Consider the following 25,451-nt stretch of genomic DNA (forward strand, 5'->3'; position numbering starts at 1 on the left):
TGGAATGGCTTGTAGTGAAGTGGATTGGAGTGGAGTGCAGTGGAGTGGAGTGGAATGGATTGTAATGGAAAGGAATGGAATCGAGTGGAGTGGAGAGGAGTTTAGTGGAGTGGAGTGGAAGGGAGTGAAAAGGAATGGGATGGAATTTAATGGAATGGATTTGAGTGGAGTTGAAAGGAGTGGAATGGAATGGGATGGAGTGGAATGGCGTGGGGTAGAGTGGATTGGAGTGGATTGGTGTGGATGGAAATGAAATGGAAAGGATTGGAATGGAATTGAGTGGTGTGGAGTAGAGTGGAGGGGAGTGGATTGTTATGGAATGGAATGGAAATGAATGTTATGGAATGGAATTGTGAAATGAAATGTGAGTTGAATTTGTTTCACTGCACTCCAGACTGAGTGTCAGAGTGAGATCCTGTCTAAAGAGAGGAATGGAATGGAAAGGAAGAGAATGGCGTGGAGTGGAATGGAGTGCAGTAGAGTGGAGTGGAATGCAGTCTAATGTAGTGGAGTGGAGAGGAGTTCGGTGGAGTGGAGAGGAGTGGAATGGGATGGAATGGATCAGAATAGTATGGAATGCAAAAGTGAAATGAAACATGAGCTGAGGTTGTGTCACTTCACTCAAACGTGTGTGACATAGTGAGATCCTGTCGAAAGAAATGTATGGAATGGAATGGAGTCAAATGGAATGGAATGGAATGGAATAGACATGAGTGGAGTGGAGTGGAGTGGAATGAAGTAGAAAAGAATCAGATGGAATGAAAAGGAATGGAACGGATTGGACTGGAGTGGAATGGAGTGGAGTGGAATGGAAAGGTATAGATTGGAGTGGAGTGGAATGGAATGGAAAGGAATGAAATGCAATGGAATGGAATGGCGAAATGAAATGTGATCTCAGATTTTGCCACAGCACTCCAGCCTGGGTGACAGAGAGACATCCTGTCGAAAGGAGGAATGGAATGGAATGGAGTGTAGTGGAATGGAATGGAATGGAATGGAGTGTAATGGAACGGAATGGAATGGAATGAAGTGTAATGGAATGGAATGGAATGAAGTGGAATGGAGTGGAGTGGAGCGGGCTGGAGTGGAGTGGAGTGGAAATGAGGGGAATGGAATAGGATGGAGTGGAATGGAATGGAGTGGAGTTGAGTGGATTCGAGGGGAAAGGAGTGGAATGGAATGGGATGGTGTGGAAAGGAGTGGAGTGGAATGGAGTGGAGTGGAGTGGAGTGGAATGGAATGGGATGGAATGGAATGCAATGGAATGGAATGGAATGGAATAGTGAAATGAAATGTGAGTGTAGATTGTGCCACAGCACTCCAGCCATTGAGACAGAGTGAGATCCTGTCGAAAGAAGGGAATGGAATGGAATGGAGTGGAATGGACTGGAATGGAGTCGAGTGGAATGAAGTGGACTGGAGTGAAATGGAGTTGAATGGGATGGGATGGACTGTAATGGAATGGAGTGGAGTGGAGTGTATTAGAGTGGAGTGAAGTGTAATGCAGTGGAATGGAAAGGGGTAGAATGGGAAGGAATGGAGTGGACTGGAGTGGACTGGAGTGGAATGTAGTGGAATGGAATGGATTTGAGTGGAGTGGAGTGGAGTGGAATGTTATGGAATGGAATGGAATGGAATACAATTGAATGGTGAAACAAAATTTGAGGTGAGATTGTACAGCTGCACTCCAGCCTGGGCGACAGAGTGAGATCCTTTTGAAAGAAAGGAATGGAATGGAATGGAGTGGAATAGAATGGGAAGGAATGGAATGGAATGAAGTGTAGTGTAGTGGACTGGAGTCGAGTGGAGATGAGGGGAATGGAATGCAATGGGATGGAATAGAATGCAGAGGAGTGGAGTGGAGTGGGGTGTATTTGAATGTAATGGAGTGGAATGGAATGGAATGGAATAGAATGGAATGGAATGGAATGGAATGAAGCGGAATGGAATGGAATGGAATGGAATGGAATGGAATGGAATGGAGTGGAACAGAATGAAATGGAATGGTGAAATGAAATGTGAGCTGAGATTGTGCCACTGCACTCCAGTCTAGTTGACAGGGTGAGATCCTGTCAAAAGAAAGGAGTGGAGTTTTAAGGAGTGGAATGGAAAGGAATAGAATGGAGTGGAGTGGAGTCGCACAGAGTGGAGTGGAGTGGAATGAAGAGGAATCGAATGGGATGGAATGGAATGGAGTGGAGTGGAGTAGAGCGGTGTGGAGTGGAGTGGAATGAGTTCAATGGAGTTGTTTGGAGAGGAATGCAGTGGAGTGGAATGGAATGGAATTTAAGGAAATGGAATGGTGTAATGAAATGTAAGCTGAGATTGTGCAACTGCATCCATCCTGGGTGACAGAGTGAGATCCTGTCGAAAGAAAGGAATGGAGTAGAATGGAGAGGAATGGAACAGAATGGAATGGAATGGAGAGGAGTGGAGTGGAGTGGAATGGAATGGAATGGAATGGAATGGAATGGTGAAAGGAAGAGTGAGCTGAGATTGTGCAACCGCACTCCAGCGGTTGTGATAGAGTTACATCCTGTCAACAGAAAGAAATGGAATGGAATGGAGTGGAATGGAATGGAATGGAATGAATTGGAGTGGAGTGGACAGGAGTGGAGAGGAATAGAGTGGAATAGAGTGGAGTAGGATGGGATGGAATGCATTGAAATGGTGTGGAGTTGGGTGGAATGGAGTGGAGTTGAATTTAGTTGAAAGTAATTGGATGGAAAGGGATGCAGTGTAGAGGAGTGGATAAGATTGGGGTGGAATGGAGTGGAATGGAATGGTATAGAGTGGAGTGGAATGGAGTGGACTGGACTGGAGTGGAACAGAGGTGAATGGAATGGAGTGGAATGGAATGGAATGGAATACAATGGAATGGTGAAATGAAATGTGAGCTGAGATTGTTCCACTGTACTCCTGCCTGGGTGACAGAGTATGATCCTGTCGAAAGAAATGAATGGAATGGAAAGGAGTGGAATAGAGTGGCATGGAATTGAACGTAGTGGAGTGGAGTGGAGTGGAATGGAATGGGATGAAATGGAATGGAATGGAATGGAGTGGAGTGGAATGGAGTAGAAAGGATTGTAGTGGAATGGAATGGAATGGAATTGAGTACAGTATAGTGGAGAGGAGTGCAGTGGAGTGGAGTGAAATGGAATGAAATGAAATGGAATACAATACAATGAAATGGAATTCAATGGAATTGAATGATGAAACAAAATGTTAGCTGAGATTGTGCCACTAAACTCCAGCCTCTGTCACAGAATGAGATCCTTTCGAAAGAAAGGAATGGAATGGAATGCAGTGGAATGGAATGCAGCGGAGTGGAGTGAAGCGGGATAGAGTGGAAGGGAGTGGAATGGAATGGGATGGAACTGGATGGAATGCTATGGAGTGGAGTAGAGTGGAGTGGAGTGGAATGGAAAGGAATGGAATGGAAAGGAGTGGAGGGAGTGGAGTGGAATTTAGAGGAGTGGAGTGGAATGGAGTCGAAAGGAATGGGAAGAGGAGAATGGAATGGAGTGGAGTGGAGTGGAGAGGAATGGAGTGGAGTGATTGGAATGGATTGGAAAGAAATGAAATGGAATGGAATGGAATGGAATGGAGTGGAATGTTGTGGAGTGGAACGTAATGTAATATAATGGAATGGAATGGAATGATGAAATGAAATGTGAGCTGAGATTGTTTCACTGCACTCCAATCTGGGTGACAGAGTGAAATCCAGTCGAAACAAAGGAATGGAAAGGAATGGAGTGGAATGGAATGGAATGGAATGGAATAGAAGGGAATGCAATGGAATGGAATGCAATGGAATCTTCTAATGAAATTTGAGCTGAGATTGTGCCAGTGCACTCCAGCCTGAGTGACAGAGTGAGATCCTGTCGAAGGAAAGGAATGGAATGCAAAGGAGTGCAATGGAATGGAATGGAATGGAGAGGAGTGGAGTGGATTGGATTGGAGTGAAAGAATGGAATGTAGTGGAATAGAATGGAGTGGACAGGTGTGGAGTGGAGTGTACTGGATTACAGTGGAATGGAGAGGAATGGAATGGAAATGACAGGAGTGGAGTGGAATGGTGAGGAATGGAATGGGATGCAACGGAAAGAAATGGAGTGGAGAGGAGTGGAGTGAAATAGAGTGGAATGGAATGGGATGGAATAGAATGGATTGGAGTTGAGTGGAGTGGATTGAAGTGTAGTTGAGTGCAGTGGAATGGAATGAAATGGAATTTAATGGAATGGAAAGGAATGGAATGGATTGCAATGGAATGGAATGCTATGGTCAAATTAAATGTGAGCTGAGATTGTTCAACTGCACTCCAACCTCAGTGACTCAGTGAGATCCCGCTGAAATAAAGTAAGTGAATGGAATACAGTTGAATGGAATGGAGTGGAATGGAATGGAGTGGAGTGGAGTGGACTGGAATGCATTGGAGTAGAGTGGAGCGGATGGGAATGGAATGGAATAGATTGAAGTGGAATGTGATGGAAAGGAATGCAGTGTAGGGGAGTGGAGAAGAGTGGAGTGGAAGAGAGTGGAATGGAATGGGATGGAATGGAATGGAGTGCAGTGCAGTGGAGTGGAGTGGAATTAAATGGAATGGAATTGAATGGAATCCAATGGAATGGGAAAATATAATGTGAGCTGAGAGTGTGCCACTTCACTCCAGCCTGTGTGACAGAGTGAGATCCTGTCGAAGGAAAGGAATGGAATGGATTGGAGTGGATTGGGGTGGAGTGGAGGGTAATGGAATGGGATGGAATGGAAAGGAATGGACTGGAGAGGAGTGGAATGTGGTGGAATGGAGTGGAATGGAATGGGATAGAATAAATGGAGTGGAGTGGTGTGGAGTGGAGTGCAGTGGAGTGGAATGGAGTGAAATGCAATGGGATGGAATGGAATGGAATGGAGCAGAGTGCAGTACAGTGGAGTAGAATTGAATAGAATGGAATGAAATGGAAAGGAATGGAATGGAATATAATGGAATGGTGAAATGAAAGGTGAGCTGAGATTGTTCCACTGCACTCCAGCATAGGTGAGATCCCCTACAATCAATGGAATGGAATGGAATGGAGTGCAATGCAATGGAATGGAAATTAATGGATTGGAGTGAAGGGGAGTGGAGTGGAGTGGAATGGAATGGGATGTAATGGAATTGAGTGGAGTGGAGTGGAGTAAAATGGATTGGAATGGAATGGGATGGAATGGACTGGAGTGGAGTGGAGTGGTAAGGAATGCAGTGGAGTGGAGAGAAGTGGAATGGAAGGGAAAAGAAGGGAAGGGAATGTAATGGGTTGTAATGGAGTGGAATGGAATGGAATGGAGTGCAAGGGAATGGAATGGAGTAATGAAATGAGAGCAGAGATTGTGGTGCCGCACTACAGCCTTGCTGACAGAGTGAGATACTGTCAAAGGAAAGGAACGGAATGGAATGGAGTAGAATGGAATGGAAAGGAATGGAGTGGAGTGGAGTGGGATGGAGTGGAGTGGAGTGGAATGGAGTGTAATGGAATGGGATGCAATGGAATGGTGTGCAGTGGAGTGGTGTGGAGTGGAGTGGAATGTAGTGGCATGTAGTGGAATGAAGTGGAATGAAATGAGATGGAATGGAATGGAGTGGAGTGGAGTGGAATGGAATGGGAAGGAATGGAGTGGAATAGAGTGGAGTGGAGTGGAGAAGAGGGAATTGGAGTGGAGTGGAATGGAGTAGAATGGAATGGGATGGAATGGAATGGAATGGAGTGGTGTGGAGTTGAGTGGAGTGCACTTGAGTGGAATGGGATGGGATGGAATGGAGTGGAGTGGAGTGGATGGAGTGGAGTGGAGTGGAGTCAAACGTAATTGAAAGAAATGGAAAGTAATGGTGAAATGAAATGTAAAGAGCTGGGATTGTGACACTGAGCTCCATTCTGGGTGACAGAGTGATATCATGTCCATATAAAGGAATAGAATTGAATAGAGTGTAATGGAATCGAAAGGAAAGGAATGCAGTGGAGTGCAGTCGAGTGGAGTGGAGTGGAGTGGAGTGGAGTAGAGTGAAGTGGAGTAGAGTGGAAAGGAGTATAATGAAATGGGATGCAATGGAATGGATTGGAGGGCAGTGGATTGGAGTGAAGTGGAGGGGAATGGAGTGGAAAGGTACGGGACGGAAAGGAATAGAGTGGATTGGAGTGGAGTGGAGTGCAGTGGAATGGAATGGAATGGAATGGAATGGAATGGAGTGGAGTGGAGGGGAATGGAATGGAATGAAGTGGAATGCAATGGAATGGAATGGAATGGAAGGGAGTGGAATGGAATGGACTGAAGTGAATTGGTGTGGAGTGGATTGGAATGGAAAGGGATGGAATGGAATGGAGTAGAATGGGGTGAAGTCCTGTGGAATGAAGTGGAATGGAAAGGAATGGAATGGAATGGAGCGGAATGGAATGGAATGGAGAAATGTATGACAGCTGGGATTGTGCCACTGCCCTCCAGCGAGGGTGACAGGGTGAGATCCTGTCGAAAGATACGAATGGAATGGAATGGAGTGGAAGGGAATGAAGTGTAAAGGAATGCAGTGGAGTGGAGTGGAGTTGAAAGGAGGGGAATTGAATGGTCATGTGAAATGCGAGCTGATATTTTGCTACTGCACTCCAGCCTGAGTCACAGAGAGAGTTCTTGTTGAAAGAAAGATTGGAATTGAATGGAGTGTAATGTAATGTAATGGAATGGAATGGGATGGAATGGAATGGAGTGAATGGAATGGAGTGGAGTGGAGTGAAGTGGAGTGGAATTGAATGGGATGGAATGGAATGAAGTGGAGTAGAGTGGAGAGGAGTGGAGTATAGTGGAGTGGAATGGAGTGGAATGGAATGGAATTGAAAGAATTGCAGTGGAGTGGAGTGCATAGGAATCGTAAGGAAAGTAATGGAATGGAATGGTGAAATGAAATGTGAGCTGTGATTGTGCTACTGCACTCCAGCGTGGGTGACATAGTGAGATGCTGTCGAAAGAAAGGAATGGACTGGAAGGGAGTGGAATGGAATGGAATGAAATGGTGTGGAGAAGATTGGATTGGCGTGGAGAGGAGTAGAGTGAAATAGAATTGGATGGGGTGGAAGAGAATGGAATGGAATGGAGTTTAGTGGAGTGGAGTGGAATGGACTGGAATGGAATCGGATAAAATGGGATGGAGTGGAGGAGAGTTGAATGGCGTGGAAAAGACTGGACTGGAATGGAATGGAATGAGATGGAGTAGAGTGGAGTGGATTGGAGTGCAATTAAATGGAATGGAATGGAACGCGATGAAATGGTGAAATAAAATGTGGCGTGAGATTGTGCCACTGCACTCCAGCATGTGTGACAGAGTGAGATCCTGTCAAAGGAAAGGAATGTAATGTAATGGGATGGAATGGAATGGAATGGGATGGAATGCAATGGAATGGAATGGAATGGAATGGAATGGAATGGAGTGGAGTGGAGTCCAGTGGAGTGGATTTGAGTCTAATGCTGTGGAATGGAATGTTAAGGAATGGAATGGAGTAGAGTAGTGTGGAGTGGAGTGGAGTGGAATAGAGTGGAATGGAATGGGGTGGAATGTAATGGAATGCAGAGGAGTGTAGTGGGATGGGATGGAGTGGAAAGGAATGGAATGGAGTGGAATGGAAGGGAAAGGAATGGAAAGGAATGGAATGTAATAGAATGTATTGGTAAAATGAAATGTGAGCTGAGTTGGTGCCACTGCACTCCAGCCTTGCTTACAGAGTGAGTTCCCCTCGAAAGAATGGAATGGAACATAATGGAGTGCAATGGAATGGAATGGAATGGAATGGAGTAGAGTGGAATGGAATGGAATGGAGTGGAGTGGAATGGAGTGGAATGGAATGGAGTTGAAGAGAGTGGAGTGCAGTGTAGTGGAGTTGGATGGAATGGAATGGAGTGGAGGGGAGTGAGGTGGAGTGGAATGGAATGGAATGGTAAAATGAAAAGTGAGATGAGATTGTGCCACTGCACTCCAGCCTATGTGACAGTGTGAGATCCTGTCGAAAGAAAGGAATGTAGTGGAATGGAGTGCAACGGAATGGAATGGAATTGAATGAAGTGGAGTACACTGGAGTAGAGTGGAGTGGAGTGGAATGGAGTGGAATGGAATGGGATGGAATGGAGTGGAGTGGAGTGGAGTCGAGTGGAGTGGAATGGAATGGGATGGAATGGAATGGGTTGGAGTGGAGTGGAATGTAGTGGAATGGAATGGAATGGAATGCAATGGAGTGGAGTGGAGTGGATTGGAGTGGAATGGAATGCGATGTAATGGAATTGAGTGACGTGGAGTGGCGTGGAGTGGAGTGGAATGGATTGGAATGGAATGGGATGGAATGGGATGGAGTGGTAAGGAGTGGAGTGGAGTGGAGTTGAGAAGAGTGGAATGGACTGGAAGATAACGCATTGGAATGGAATGGATTTGAATGGAAAGGAAAGCAATAGAATGGAATGGAACGGAGTGCAATGGAGAGGAGTGGTGAAATGAAATGTGAGCTGAGATTGTGCTACCACACTCCAGCCTGGGAGACAGAGTGGGATCCTCTGGAAAGAATGGGATGGAATGCAATGCAGTGCAATGGAATGGAATGGAAATGGAATGGAATGGAGTGGAATGTAATGGAATGGAGTGGAGTGGAGTGGAAAGAATCGGAGAGGAGTGGAATGGAGTGGAATGTAATGGGATGGAATGAAATGGGGTGGAGTAGAGTGCTGAGGAGTGGAGTTTAGTGTAGAGGAGTTGAGTGGAATGGAGTGTAATGGAATGGGATGGAATGGAGTGGAGGGGAGTGGCATGGAGGGCAATACAATGCAATGAAATGAGATAGAATGAAATGCAGTGGAGAGGAGTGGAGTGGAATGGAATGAGAAGAATGGAGAGGAGTGGAATGGAATGGAGTGGAATGGAGTGGAATGGAATGACATGGAATGGAGTGGAAAGGAGTGGAGTGTGGTGGAGTGGAGTGGATTGGAGGGCACTAGAGTGAAACGGGATGGGATGGAATGGATTGAAGTGGAGTGGAATGTAGAGGAGTGTAGTGGGGCACAGTGGCTTCGAGTGGAATTGAGCGGAATGAAATGGGATGGAATGGAATGGAGTAGAGTGGAGTGGAAAGCAATGTAATGTAATGGAGTTGAATGGAGTGGCGTGGAGTGTAGTGGAGTGGAGTGGAGTGGAATGGAATGGGATGGAATGGAATGGAATGGAGATTAGTGTACTGGAGTGGAGTGGAGTGGAATGCCCTTGAGTGGAATGCGATGAGATTGGATACAGTGAAGTGGAGTGGAGTGGAGTGGAATGGAATGGAAAGGAACGGTGAAACGTAAAGCAAGCTGAGATTGTGCCATTACACTCTATCCTGGGTGACAGAATGAGATCCTGGCAAAAGAAAGGAATGGAATGGAATGGAGTGGAAAGGAATGGAATGGAATGGAGTGGAATGGTATGGAATGGAAAGGATTGCCGTGGAGTGCAGTAGAATGGAGAGGAGCAGAGTGGAGTAGAGTGGAGCGGTGTGGAGTGGATTGGAGTCGAATGGAACGGGAAGCAATGGGATGGAATGGAGTGAAGTGGAGTGGACTGGAGTGGAGTGGAGTGGAAATGAGTAGAATGGTATGGGATGGAATGGAATGGAGTGAAGTGGAATGTAGTGTAGTGGAGTGGAATGGGATGTAATGGAATGGAATGGCATGGCATGGCATGGAATTTAGTGGAGTGGAGTGGAGTGGAATGGAATGGAATGAATGTAATGGAGTGGAATGGAATGAATGGAATGGAATGGAATGGAATGGAATGCAACTGAATGGAATGGTGAAATGAAATGTGAGCTGAGATTGTGCCACTGCACTCCAGCCTGGGTCACAGAGTGAGATACTGTCGAAAACAAGGAATGGAATGGAATGGATTAGAATGGAATGGAAAGGAATGCAATGGAGTGTAGTTTAGTGGAGTGGAGTGGAGTAGAGTGGAGTGGAATGGAGTAGAGTGGATGGAGTGGAATGGATTGTAATGGGATGGGATGGAATGGAATGGAAGGGAGTAGAGGGGAGTGGAGTGGAGTGGAATGGAGTCGAACGGAATGGGATAGAATGGGATGGAGTGGAGTGAAGTGGAATGAAGTCGAGTGGACTGGATTGGAGTGGAATGAGGTGTGATGGAATGGGATGGAAAGGAATGGCGTGGAGTGGAGTTGAGTGGAGTGGAATGGACTGGATTGGAATGGAATGGAATGTAATGGAAGGCAATGGAGTGGAGTGGAGTGGAATGGAATGGAAAAATGAAATGTAGGGTGAGCTGACAGTGTGTTATTGCACTCCAGTCTGGGTGACAGAGTGTGATCCTGTGGATTGAAAGCAATGGAATGGAATGGAGTGGAATGGTACGGAATGCAAATGAATGGAGAGGAGTGGAGTGGAGTGCAATGGAATGTGATGGAATGAAATGGAATATAGCTTAGTGGAGTGGAGTGGACTGCAGTGGAATGGAGTGGAATGGAAAGGGACAGTGTGGAGTGGAATGGAGTGGACTGGAATAGAGTGGAGTGGAGTGGAGTGGATTGGAGGGGAGAAGAGTTGAATTAAGTGGAATGGAGTGGAATGGAATGGAAAGGAATGGATGAGAATGGAATGTGGAAATGAAACGAGAGCTGATATTGTGTCACTGCACTCCAGCCTGCGTGAAAGAGAGCGATCCTGTCAAAAGAAGGGAATGGAGTGGTATGGAGTGGAATGGAAAGGAATGGACTGTAATGGAATGCAGTGGGGTGGAGTGGGGTGGAGTAGAAAGGAGTGGAATTGAGTGCTCAAATTAAATGTGAGCTGAGATTGAGCTACTGTACTCCAGCCTGAGTGACAGAGTGAGATCGTGTCAAAAGAAGGAATGGAATGGAATGGAGTGGAATTTAATGTAATGGAATGGAATGGGATGGAATGGAATGGGATGGAATGGAATGGAATGGAGTGGAGGGGAGTAGAGTGGTGTGCATTGGAGTGGAATCGAATGTGATGGACTGGAATGTAGTTGAGTCGAGTGGAGAGGAGTGGAATATAGTGGAGTGGAATGGAGTGAAATGGAATGGAATTGAAAGGAATGGAGTGCAGTGGAGAGGAGTGCAATGGAGATGTATGGAATGTAATGTAATGGAATGGTGAAATGAAATGTGAGCTGCGATTGTGCCACTGCACTCCAGCGTGTCTGACAGAGTGAGATGCTGTAGAAAAACAGGAATGGAAAGGAATGGAGTGGAAGGGAAAGGAATGGAATGGATTGGAGAGGAGTGGAATGGAGTGGAATGGAGTGGAGTGGAGAGGAGTGGAATGGAGTGCAATGGGATGGGGTGGAATGGAATGGAATGGAGTAGAGTGGAGTGGAGTTGAATGGAGTGGAGTGGAATGGACTGGGATGGAATGGGATAGAATGGGATGGAGTGGAGGGGAGAGGAATGGAGTGGAATGGACTGGAATATAATGGAATAGTATGGCATGGAGTAGAGTGGAGTGTAGTGTAGTGGAATTAAATGGAATGGAGTGAAATGGAATGGAATGCAATGGAATGTTGAAATAAAATGTGAGCTGATAGTGTGCCACTGCACTCCAGCATGTGTGACAGAGTGAGATCCTATCAAAGGAAAGGAACGGAATCGAATGGAGTGGAATGGAATGGAATGGAATGGAATGCAGTGGAATGGAATGGAATGGAATGGAATGTAGTGGAGTGGAGGGGAGTGGAGTTGAGTGGAGTGGAATGGAATGGGATGGAGTGGAATGGAATGTAGTGGAGTGGAAAGCAGTGTAGTGGATTTGAGGGGAATGCAGTGGAATGGAATGGTAAGGAGTGGAATGGAATGGTAAGGAATGGAATGGAGTGGAGTGGTGTGGATTGGAGTGGTGTGGAGTGGAATGGAGGGGAATGGAATTGCATGGAATGTAATGGAATGGAGAGGAGTGGAGTGGAGTGGAATGGAATGGAATGGAATGGAATGGAAAGGAATGGAATGGAATAGAATGGAATGGTAAAATGAAATGTGAGGTGAGATGGAGCCACTGCACTCCAGCCTGGGTGACAGAGTGAGTTCCTCTCGAAAGAATGGAATGGAATGGAATGGAGCACATTGGAATGGAATCGAATCAGATGGAATCGAATGGAGTGGAGTGTAGGAGATTGGTGTGGAGTGGATTGACGTGGAATGGGATCTAATGGAATTGAGTGAAGTGGACTGGAGTGGATTGGAATCAATAGGAATGGAATTGGTGGAAAGGAATGGAGTGGAGTGCAGTGGAGTGGTAAGGAGTGGAGTGGAATGCAGTGGAGTGGTAAGGATTGGAGTGGAATGTAGTGGAGTGAAGTTGAGTGGAGTGTAATGGATTGGATGGGAATGGAATGGAATGGAATGCAATGGAATGGAATGGAACGGAGTGCAATGGAATGGAATGTGAAATGAAATGTGAGCGGAGATTGTGCTACCGCACTCCAGCCTGGGAGACAGTGAGATCCTCTCGAAAAAATAGAATGAAATGGAATGGAGTGCAATGGAATGGAATGGAGTGGAATGGAATGGAATGGATTGGAGTTGAGTGGAGTGGAGTGAGGTGGAATGGAGAGGAATGGAGTGGAATGGAATGGGATGGAATGGAATGGAGTGGAGTGGGAGTGGGGTGGAGTGGAGTTGAGTGGAGTGAAGTGGAGAGGAATGGAATGTAATGGAATGGGATGGAGTGTAGTGTAGTGGAATGGAGTGGAATTGAGTGTAATGGAATGGGATAGAATGGAATGGAGTGAAGTGGATTGGACTGGAGTGGAGTGGATTGGAGTGCACTTGAGTGGAATGGGATGGAATGGAATGGATTGAAGTGGAGTGGAGTGGTGTGGCGTCGAGCGGAATGGAGCAGAATGAAATGGGATGGAATGGAATGAAGTGGAGTGGAGTGGAAAGGAATGGAATGGAATGGAGTGGAATGGAGTGGAGTGGACTGGAGTGGACTGCAATGGAGTGGAATGGAATAGGATGGAATGAGATCTAATGGAGTAGAGTGGTAAGGAGTGGAGTGGATTGGAATGTAGTGGAGTGGAGTTGAGGAGAGTGTAATGGAATGGACGGGAATGGAATGAAATGGAATGGAATGGAATGCAATGCAATGGAATGGAATGGAACGGAGTGCAATGGAATGGAATTGTGAAATGAAACGTGAGCTGAGCTTGTGCTACCGCACTCCAGCCTGGGAGACACAGTGAGATCCTCTCGAAAGAATAAGAATGGAATAGAATGGAGTGCAAAGGAATGGAATGGAGTGGAATGGAATGGAGTGGAGTGGAGTGGAGTGGACTGGAGTGCAATTGAGTGAATGGGATGTGATGGGATGGAGTGAAGTGGAGTTGAGAGGAGCGGAGTTGAGTGGAATGGAATGGAATGGAATTGAAAAGATTGGTGAAATGAAATGTGAGCTGAGATTGTGCCACTGCACTCCATCCTGGTTGACAGTGTGAGACCCTGGCAAAATAAAGGAATGGAATGGAATGGAGTGGAATGTTATGGAATGGGAAGGATTGCAGTGGAGTGCATTGGAGCCAAGCGGAGTGGAGTGGAATAGAGTGGAGTGGAATAGAGTGGAGTGGTGTGGAGTGGAATGGAGTGGAATGGAATGGGATGCAATGGAAAGGAATGCAGAGCAGTGTAGTGGAGTGGAATGGATTCCAGTGGGATGGAGTGGAATGGAATGTGATGGAATGGAATGGAGTGAAGTGTAGTGGAGTGTAGTGGAATGTAATGGATTGGAATGGATAGGAATGGAATGGCACGGAGTGGAGTGGAGTGTAATGGAATGGAATGGAATGGAATGGATTGGAATGGAATGGAATGGAATGCAATGGAATGAAATGGAATGGAATGCAATGGAATAGAATGGTGAAAAGAAATGTAAGATCAGATTGTGCCATTGCACTCCAGTCTGTATAACAGAGTGAGATTCTGTCGAAAACAAGGAAAGGAATGGAATGGAATAGAATGGAATGGAAAGGAATGTAATAGAGTGTAGTCTAGTGGAGTGGAGTGGAGTGGAGTGGAGTGTAGTGGAGTGGAGTGGAGTGGAGTGGAGTGGAGTGGACTGGGATGGGATGGAATGGAATGGAATAGAATGGAGTGGAGTGGAGTGGAATGGAGTGGAATGGAATGGGATGGAATTGGAAGGAGTGTAGTTTAGTGGAGTGAAGTACAGTGGCCTGGAGTGGAGAGGAATGGAGAGGAATGGAATGAAATGGAAAGGGATGGAATGGAGTGGAGTTGAGTGCAGTGGAATGGAGTGGATTGGAATGCAATGGAATGGAGTGGAGTGGAGTGAATTGGAGTGGAATGGAATGGGATGGTGAAATGAATTGTGAGCTGATATTGTGCCACTGCACTCCAGCCTGGGTGACAGAGTGAGATCATGTAGAAAGAAAGGAATGGAATTGTATGGAGTGGAATGGTATGGAATACAAATGAATGGAGAGGAGTGGAGTGGAGTGGAGTGCAATGGAATGTGATGGAATGGAATGGAATGTAGCTTAGTGGAGTGCAGTTTAGTGAAGTGGAGTGGACTGGAATTGAATGAATGGAATGGAAAGTGATGGAGTGGAGTAGAATGGAGTGGAGTGGAATGGAGTGGAATGGAATGGCATGCAATGGAATGTCGTTGAATTGAGTGTTGTGGAGTGGAGTGGATTGAAGTGGAATGGAGTGGAATGAAGTTGAATGGAGTGGAATGAAATGGAATGGAGTGAAATGAAATGGACTGGAGTGGATTGGAGTGGAATCAAATGGAATGGAAAGGAAAAGAATGGATTGGAATGGAATGGTGAAATGAAACGAGAGCTGATATTGTGTCACTGCACTCCAGCATGGGTGACAGAGTGAAATCCTGTCGAAAGAAAGGAATGGAAACGAATGGAATGGAATGGAATGGAATGGAGTTGAGTCGAGTTGAGTGGAGAGTAGTGGGGTGGAGTGTAATGGAGGGGGATGGGATGGAAAGGAATGGAATGGCATGCATTTGATGGGGTGGAGTGGAGTGGAGTGAAATGGGATGGGATGGAAGGAAATGGAGAGGAGGGTAGTGGAGTGGAGTGGAATGGAATGGGAGGGAATGAAATGGAGGGGAGGCGAGTGGAGTGGAGTTTAGTGGAGTGGAGTGGAATGGACTGGAACGGAATGGAATGGAATAGAGTGGTGAAATGAAATGTGAGCTGAAATTCTGCCACTGTACTTCAGCCAGGGTGATGGAGTGAGATGTTGTCGAAAGCAATAAATGGAATGGAATGAAGTGGAGTGGATTGGAATGGAATGGAATGGAATGGAGAGGAGTGGAGTTGAGTGTAGTGCAGTGGAGTGGATTGGAGTGGAGTGGAATGGGACGGAATGTACTGGAGTGAAGTGGAGTGCAGTGGTGTGGAGTGGAGTCTTGTGGAGTGGAGTGGAAGGGAATGGAGAGGAATCAAATGGGATTCAATAGGATGGAGTGGAGTTGAGTGGAGTGGAGTGGAATGGAATGGAATGGAAAGGAATGGAAAGGAGTCGAGTGTAATGGAATGAATTGTTATGGAATAAAGGGAATAGAATGGAATGGTGAAATGAAATGCGTGCTGACATTTTGCAACTGCAATACAGCCTGGGTGACAGAGTAAGATCCTGTCAAAAGAAAGGAATAGAATGGAATAGGGTGGAATGGAATGAAATAGAATGGAGTGGAGTGGGGTGGAGTGGAGTTTAGTTGAGTGGAATGGAGTGGAATGGAACGCGATACAGTAGAATGGAATGGTGTGGATAGATTGGAGTAGAGTGGAGTGGAGTGGAATGGAATGGAAAGAAATGCAATGGAATGGAATGGTGAAATGAAATCTAAGCTGAGATTGTGCCACTGTCCTCCAGCCTATATGAAACAGTGAGATCTTATCGAAAGATTGAAATGGAATGGAATGGAGTGGAGTAGAATGGAGTGGAATGCAATGGAATGGAACGGAATGGAGAGCAGTGGAGTGGAGTGGAATGTAATGGATTGGAATGGAATGGGTTGTAATAGAATGGAATGGAGTGGAGTGGAATGGAGTGGAATTGAAAAGGAAGGAATGGATTGGAAAGATTGGAGTGGAGTGTACTGGAGTGGAATGGAGTAGAATGGAATGGGATGGAATGGAATGGAGGGGAGTGGAGTGGAGCAGAAGCGATTGGAATGGAATGGGATTGAATGGAATGGAGTGTAGTGTAGTGGAGTGCAGTGGAGTGGAGTGGAATGGATTGGAATGGAGTTGAATGACATGGAATATAATGTAATGGAATTGAGTGGAATGGAGTGGAGTGGAGTGGAATGGCAAGGAATGGAATGGAATGGAACGGAATGGAATGCAATGGTGAAATGAAAAGTGAGCTGAGATTGTGCCACTGCACTCCTGCCTGGGTGACAGAGGGAGATCCTGTCGAAATTAACGAATGCAATGGAATAGAGTGGAATGGAATGGAATGGAATGGAGTGGAGTGGAGTGGAGTTGCCTGGATAGGAGTGCAGTGGAGTGGAATGAAGTGGAATGGAATGGGATCTAATGGAACTTAATGGAGTGGTGTGGAGTGGAGTTGAGCAGAGTGGTATGGAGAAGAATGGAATGGGAGGGAATGGAGTGGAGTGGACTGGAGTGGAGTAGAGTGGAATGGAGTGGAATAGAATGGAATGGAGTGGAGTGGATTTGAGTTGAGTGGAGTGGTGTGGAATTAAATGGAATGGAATTTAATGGAATGGGATGGTGAAATGAGATGTCAGCTGAGATTGTGCCTTTTTACTCCAGCCTGTTTGACAGAGTGAGACCCTGTCAAAAGAAAGGTATGGAATGTAATGGAGTCGAGTAGAAAGGAATGGAACGGAATGGAGTGGAGTGGAGTGGAGTTCAGTAGAGTGGAATGGAATTGAATGAAATGGGATAGAAAGGAATGGAATTGAGTGGAGTGGAGTGGAGAGGACTGGAGTGGAGTGAAATGCAGTGAAATGGAATGGGATGGATTTTAGTGGAGTGGAGTGGAGTGGAGGGGTGTGGACTGGAATGGAATGGAATGGAACGGAATGGAATTGTGAAATAAAATGTGAGCTGAGATTGTGCCGCTGCACTCCAGCCGTGGTGACACAGTGAGATCCGGTCAAAAGAGAGGAATGGAATGGAATAGAGTGGAATGGCATGGAATGGAGTGGAGTGGAGTGAAGTGGAGTGCAGTGGAGTGGAGTGGATTGGAGTGGAATGGATTGGTATGGAATGTCATGGAGTGGAAGGAAGTGGAGTGGACTGGTGTGGAATGGAGTGGAGTGGAGTGGCATGGAATGGAATTTAATGGAATGAAATGGAATGGAATGGAAGGGTGAAATGAAATTTGAGCTAAGATTGTGCTGCTGCACTCCAGCCTAGGTGACAGAGTGAGATCCTGTCGAAAGAAAGGAATGGAATGGAATGGAGTGAATTGGAATGGAATGGAATGGAGTGGAGTGAATTGGAGTGGAGTGGAGTTGAATGGAGTGGAATGGAATGGAATGGAGGGGAGTGGAGTAGAATAGAGTGGAATGGAATGGGATGGAAAGGAGAGGAGTGGAATGGGGTGGAGTGGAGTGGAGTGGAATGGAATGGAGTGGAGATGAGTGGAGTGGAGTGGGATGGAATGGAATGGAATGAAATGCAATGAAATCATGAAAAGAAATGTTATCTGAGATTGTTTCCCTGTACGGCATCCTGGACGACAAAGTTAGATGCTGTTAAAAGAAACGAATGGAAAGGAATGGAGTGGAATAGAATGCAATGGAATGCAATGTTGTGGAGTGAAGTGGTGTCGACTTCAGTGGAAATGGATTGGAATGGAATGGGATGGAATGGAGTGGAGTGGAGAGGAGTGGAATTGAGTGGAATTAAGTGGAGTGGAGTGGAGTTGAGTGAATTGGAGTGGTGTGAAGTGGAATGGAATGGAATAGAATTTAATGGAATGGAATGGTGAAATGAATTGTGAGCTGCTATTGTGCCACTGCACTCCAACCAGAGAGACAGACTGAGATCCTGTTGAAATAAATGAACGGAATGTGATGAAGTCGAATGGAAAGAAATGGAATGGAATGGAGTGGAGTGGAGAGGAATGTCGTGGAGTAGAGTGGAATGGAATGAAATGGATTGGAAAGAAATGGAGTGGAGTGTGGTGGATTTGAGAGGAGTGTAGTGGAATGGAGTGGAATGGAGCGGAATGGAATAGGATGGAGTGGAATACAGTGGAGTGGTTTGAATTGGAGTGGACTGGAGTGGAATGGAGTGGAATGGAATGGGATGAAATGGAATGGAGTGGAGTGGAGTAGAATGGAATGGGATGAAATTGAATGGAGTGGAGTGGAGTAGAATGGAATGGAATGGAATGGAAAGGAATGGATTCGAATAGAATAGAATGGTGAAATGAAATGTGACCTCAGATTGTGCCACTACACTCCAGCCTAGGTAACAGAGTGAGATCCTTTCAAAAGAAAGGAATGGAATGGAATGGATTGGAATGGAATGGAAAGAAATGGAGTGGAGTGGACTGGAGTGTCGTTGAGCGGAGTGTAATGGATTGGAATGAAATCGGATGGAATGGAATGGAGTGGAGTGGTGTGGAGTGGAGTGGAAAGGAGTGGAATGTAATGGGATGGAATGGGATGGAATGGTGTGGAGTGGACTGGAGTAGAGTGGAATGGAATGGAATGGAATGGAATGGTGTTGAATGGACTGCAGGGGAGTGGAATGGAGTGGAGTGGAATAGAATGAAATGGAATGAAATGGAATGGAATGGAATGGTGACACGAAATGTGAGCTGATTGTGCAACTGCACACCAGACTGGGGGACAGAGTGAGATCCTGTCGAAACAGAGGAATGGAATGGAATGGGGTGTAGTGGAATGGAAAGGAGTGGAATGGAGTGGAATTGAGTGGAGTGGAGTGGACTGGAGTGCAGTGCAGTGCAGTGGAGGGGAATGGAGTGGAACGAAATGGGAAGGAGTGGAATGGAGTGGAGTGGAGTGGATTCAAGAGGAGTGGAGTGGAATGTAGTGGAATGCAATAGGATGTAATGCAATAGATTAGAGTGGAGTGGAGTGGATTGGAGTGGAAAGGAGTAGATCGGAATGAAACAGAATGGAATGGAATGGAATGCAATGGAATGGAAAGGAGTAGAATTCAATGCAAGGGAATGGAATGAAATGGAATGCAATGGAAATGGAGTGCCACTGCATCCCAGCCTGGGTCATAGAATGAGATCCTGTTGAAAGAAAGGAATGGAATGTAATGGAGTGGAATGGAACGGAATGAAATAGAGAGGAATGGAATTTCATGAAATGGAATTTCATGGAATGGAGTGGAGTGGAATGGAATACAATTTAAAGGAGTGAAATGGAGTGTAGTGTACTAGAGCGGAGTGAAGTGTAATGGAATGGAATGCAATGGACTAGAATGTAATGGAATGAAATGGAATGCAATGGAATGGAATGGTGAAAGAAAAGTGAGCTGAGATTGTGCCACTGCACTCCATCCTGGGTGTATTAGTGAGATCCTGTCGAAAGAAAGGAAGGGAAGGGAATGGAGTGGAATGGAATGGAATTGACTGAAATAGAATACAATGGATTGGAGTGGAGTGGAGTGGACTGGATTGGAGTGGATTGGAGTGGACGGGAATGGAGTGGAATGGAATGGGACGGAATAGAATGGAGTGGAGTGGACTTGAAAGGAATGGAATGTAATGGAGTGGAAATAAATGGAACAGAGGGGAATTGAAAGTAATGTAGTGGAGTGGAGTGGATTGGAGTGGAATGGAGTGGAATGTGATGGGAAGGAAAGCAATGGAATGGAGTGTATTGGAATGTAGTGGAATGGAATGGGATAGAATGGGATGGAGAGGAGTTGAGAGGATTAGAGTGGAGTGGAATGGAATGGAATGGAATGGAATGGAATGGAGGAGAGTGGAGTGGAGTGGAGTGGAGTGGAATGTAATGTAATGGAATTGAGTGGAAAGGAATGCAATGGAATGGTAAAAAGAAATGTGAGCTGAGATTGTGCCCCTGCACTCCACCCTGTACAACACAGTGAGATCATGTCTAAAGAAAGGAATGGAATGGAAAAGAATGGAATGGAATGGAATGGAATGGAATGGAATTTGGTGGAGTGAAGCGGAGTGTAGTAGAGTGGTGTGGAGAAGAAAGGATTGGAATGGAATGGGATGGAATGGAGAGGAGTGGAGTGGAGTGGAATGGTGTGGAGTTGAATGGAATGGAATGGAGTGTAGCGGAGTGCAGTGGAGTGGAATGAAAGGGAATGGAATGGAATGGAATGCAACCATAAAATGAAATGTGAGCTGAGATTGTGCCACTGCACTCCAACTTGTGTGACAGAGTGAGATCCTGTCGATAGAAATGAATGGAATGGAATGGAGTGGAATGGAATGGAATGAAATTGAATGCAGTGGAGTGCTGTGGAGTGGAGTGGAATGGAGTGGAATGGAATGGAATGGAATTGAATGCAGTGGAGTGCAGTGGAGTGGAGTGGAATGGAGTGGAGTGGAGTGGAATGTAGAGGAATGGAATGGGATGGAATGGAATGGAGTGGAGTGGAATGAAATGGAATGGAATGGATTGGAGGGGAAAGGAGTGGATTGGAGTGTAGCGGATTTCAATGGAATGGAATAGAGTATTGTGGAGTGGAACGGAGTGGAATGGAGAAGAAAGGATTGAGATGGAATGTATTGGGGTGGAGTGGAACGGAGTGAAATGGACTGGAGTGCAGTGGAGGGGAATGGAAAGGAATGCAATGGAATGAAATGAAATGGAATGCAATTGAATAGAGTGCCACTGCACTACAGCCTGGGTCACAGAGCGAGATCCTTTTGAAAGAAAGCAATGGAATGGAATGGAGTGGAATAGAATGGAAGTGAATTGAATGGATTGGAGTGGAGTGGAGTGGAGTAGACTAGAGTGGAATGGAATTTGATGGAATGGATGGAGTGGAGGGGTGTGGAGTGGAATGAAACAGAATTTAAAGCAGTGAAATGTAGTGTAGTGTAGTAGTGCGGTGTGGAGTGGAGTGGAATGGAACGGAATGCAATGGAATGGTGAAATGAAAAGTGAGCTGAGATTGTGACACTGCACTGCAGCCTGGGTGTAAGAGTGAGATCCTGTCGAAGGAAAGGAATGGTAGGGAATGGAATGGAATGTAATGTAATGGAATGGAATGGAATGGAATGGAATGGAATGGAATGGAATGGAATGGAGTGGACTGGAGAGGAGTGGATTGGAATGGTCCAAATGGAGTGAAGTGGAATGGAATGGGATGGAATAGAGTGGAGTGGAGTGGAATAAAATGGAATGGAATGGAATGGAATGGAATGGAATGGAATGGAATGGAATGGAATGGAGTGCAATGGAAAGGAATGGAATGGAGTGGAGTGAAATGAAGTGGAATGAGATAGGAAGGAATGCAATGGAATAGATTGGAGGTGGAGTGGAACGGAGTGCAATGGAATGAGATGGAATGGGATGGAGACGAGTGGAGTGGAATGCAATGGATTGTAATGTGATGTAATATAACGTAATGGAATGGCATGGAGCAGAGTGGAGTAGAGTGGAATGGAATGGAATGGAATGGAATGGTGAAATGAAATGTGAGCTGAGATTGTGCCACTGCACTCCTGCTGTGTCACAGAATGAGGTCATGTTTAAAGAAAGGAATGGAATGGAAAGGAGTAGAATGGAATGGAATGGAATGAAATGGAGTGGAGTGGAGTGGATTGGATTTGAATGTAGTGGGATGTAGTGGAAAGGAGTGGAGTGGAGTGAAGTGGAATGGAGTGGAATGGAATGGGACGGAATGGAATGGAATGGGGTGTAGAGGAGTGGAGTGGAGTGGAGTGGAATGGAAAGAAATTGTATTTAATGGAATGGAATGGAATGAAATGGAATGGAATGGAATAGACTGGTGAAATGAATTGTGAGCTGAGATTGTTGCACTGTAATCCAACCTGAGTGACAGATTGAGATCATGTCAAAAGAAAGGAATGGAATGGAATGGAATAGAGTGGAATGAAATGGAATAGAGTGTAATGAAATGCAATGGAATTGGATGAAATGTGAGCTGAGATTGTGCCACTGAACTGCAGCCAGAGTGACAGAGTGAGATACTGCCAAAAGAAAGGAATGGAATGGAAGGGAGTGGAAAAGAAATGAATGGAGTGGAGTGAAGTTGATTGGAGTGGAGTGCAATTTAATGGAATGGAATGGGATGGACTGGAACAGAATGGATTGGAGTGGAGTGGAATGGAATGGAATGGAATGGGATGGAGTGGAACAGAATGGAGTGGAGTGGAGTGGAGTGTAATGGAGTGGAGTGGAATGGAGTGGGAAGGAATGGGATGGAGTGAATTTGTGTGGAGTGGTGTGCAGTGAAAAAGAATGGAATGGAGTGCGGAGGAGTAGAGCGGAGTAGAGTGGAGTGGAGTGGAACGGAATGGAATGGATTGGAATGGTGAAATGAAATGTTAGCTGAGATTGTGCCAATGCACTCCAGCCTGGGTGACAGAATGAGATCCTGTCGAATGAATGGAATTGAAGGGAAAGGATTGGAATGGAGAGGAATCGAATGGAGTGCAATGGCATTGAGTGGAGTGGAGTGGAGGGGAGTGGAATGGAGTGTAATGGAATGGTGAAATGAAATATGATATGAGATTGTGCTACTGCACTACAGCCTGTTTGACATAGTGAGATACTGTTGAAAGAAGAGAATGGAATGGAATGGAGTGGAATGGAATGAAATTTAATCGAATTGAATGGAATGGAAAGGTGAAATGAAATGTGAGCTGATATTCTGCCACTGCACTCCTGCTTGGGTTACAGAGTGAGATCCAGTTGAAAGAAACGAATGGAATGGAATGGAGTGTATTGGAAAGGAATTGAATGGAGTGCAGTGGAGAGCAGTGGAGTGGATTGGAGTGGGGTGGAGTTGAATGGAATGGAATAGAATTTGATGCAATGAAGTGGAACGGAGTGGATTGGAGTAGAGCGGAATGGATTGGAGTGGAAAGGATTTGAATGGATTGTGATGGAATGGAGAGGGGTGGAGTGGAGTGGAGTAGAGTGGAATTGAATGAAATGGAATGGAGTGGAGGGGAGTGGAGTGGAGTGGAATGGAATGGAATGGTAAAATGAAATGAGAGCTGAGATTGTGCCACTGCATTCCAGCCTGTGTGACAGAGTGAGATTCTGTCGAAAGAAAGGAATGCAATGGAATGGAATGGAATGCAATGGAATGGAATGGAATGCAATGGAATGGAATGGAATGCAATGGAATGGAATTGAATAGAGTAGACTGCAGTGGAGTGTAGTGAAGTGGAGTGGAATGGACTGGAATGGAATGGGATAGAAAGCAATGGAATGGAGTGGTATGGAGTGGAGTGGAGTGGAATGCACTGGAATGGAATTGGATGGAATGGAGTGGAGTGGAGTGGAATGGAGTGGAGTGGAGTGTAAAGGAATGGAATAGAATGGAATTGAATGGCATGGAATGGAATGGAGGGGAGAGGAGTGGATTGGAGTGCAGTGGAGTGGAATGGAACGAGATGGAGTGGAATGGAATGGAGTGGAGTGGAGTGGATTGGAGCTCAATGGAATGTAATGGAATGGGATGGATAGAATGGAGGGGAGTGTTGTGGAGTGGAGTGGAATGGAGTGGAATTTAGTGGAATGGAATGGGACGGAATAGACTGAACTGGAGTGGAGTAGAGTGGAATGCAATGGAATGGAATGCAATGGAATGGAATGGAATGGAATGGAACGGTGAAACAAAATGTGACCTGAGACTGTGCCACTACACTTCAGCCTGGGAGACAGAGTGAAATCCTGTTAAAGAAAGGAAATGAATGGAATGGAGTGCAGTGGAGTGGAGTGGAGTTGAGTGCAGTGGATTGGAATTTAGTGGAATGGAATGTGTTAGAATGTAATGAAGTGGAGTGGAGTGGTGTAGAGCGGTGTGGAGTGGAGTGGAATGTAGTGGAAAGGAATGGGATGGAATGAAATGGAGTGGTGTGGAGTGTAGTGGAGTGGAATGGACTGGAATTGAAAAGATTGGAATGGGGTGGATTGGAGTGGAGTTGAATGGAGCAGAGTGGAGTGGAGTGCAATGGAATGGAATTGCATGGAATGGAATGGAATGGAATGGAGTGGAAAGGAATGGTGAAAGGAAATTTGAGCTGAGATTGGGCCACTGCATTCCAGCATGGAAACAGAGTGAGATCCTGTCAAAAGAAAGGAATGGAATGAGGCGTAATAGAATGGAATGGAATGGAATGGTATGGAATGGAATGGAACACAATGGAAAGGAATGAAATGGAATGCAATGGAATGGAATAGTGAAATTATATGTGAGCAGAGATTGTACCACTGCACTCCAGCCTATGTCACAGAGTGAGATTCTGTCAAAAGAAAGGAATTGAATGGACAGGAAAGGAATGGAGTAGAAACGAGTGGAGTGGAGTGGAGTTTAGTTGAGTGGAGTGGAATGGAGTGGAAAGGAATGGGATTGAGTGGAATGGAGTGGAGTAGAGTGGAGTGGAACGGATTGGAATGAAATGGAATGGAGTGAAATGGAATGGATTGTACTGGAGTGGAGTGGAACTGAATGGAATGGAATGGAATGGAATGGAATGGTGAAATGCAATGTTAGCTGAGATTGTTGTACTACACTCCAGCCTGGGTGACAGAGTGAGATCCTGTCGGAAGAAAGGAACGGAATGGAATGGAATAGAATTGATTGGAGTGGAGTGGAGTTGAGGGGAGTGCAGTGGAGTGGAATGGAGTGGAATGGAATGGGATGTGATGGAATGGAATGGAGTGGAGTGGCGTTGAGTGGAGTGGAATGGGGTGGAATGGAATGGTATGGTATGGTATGGAGTGGATTGGAGTGGAGTGGAATGGAATGGAATGTATTGAGGTGGATTGGAGTTGGGTGGATTTTAATGGAGTGGGTTGGAATGGAATGAAATTGAATGGAATGTAAAGAAATGGTGAAATGAAATAGGAGCTGAGATTGTGTCACTGCACTCTGGACTCTGTGACCGAGTGATATCTTGTCGAAAGAAATGTATGGAATGGAATAGAGTTGAATGGAATGGAATGGAGTGGAGTGGAGTAGATTAGAGTGTAGTGGTGTCGAGTAGAATGGAGTAGAATGGAACGTCATTGAATGGAATTCAGTAGAGTGGAGTAGAGTGGAGTGGAGAGGATTGGAATGGAGTGGAATGAAATGGGATTGAATCTAATGGAGTGGAGTGGACCGTAGTGGACTGAAGTGGAGTGGACTGGAATGGAGTGGAATGGAATGGAAGGGAATGCAATGGAGTGGAGTGGAGTGGAACGGAATGGAATTGATTGAAATG

Source organism: Pongo pygmaeus, chromosome 16 (assembly GCF_028885625.2).
Source record: "Pongo pygmaeus isolate AG05252 chromosome 16, NHGRI_mPonPyg2-v2.0_pri, whole genome shotgun sequence".
In the NCBI taxonomy this organism is placed as follows: Eukaryota; Metazoa; Chordata; class Mammalia; order Primates; family Hominidae; genus Pongo; species Pongo pygmaeus.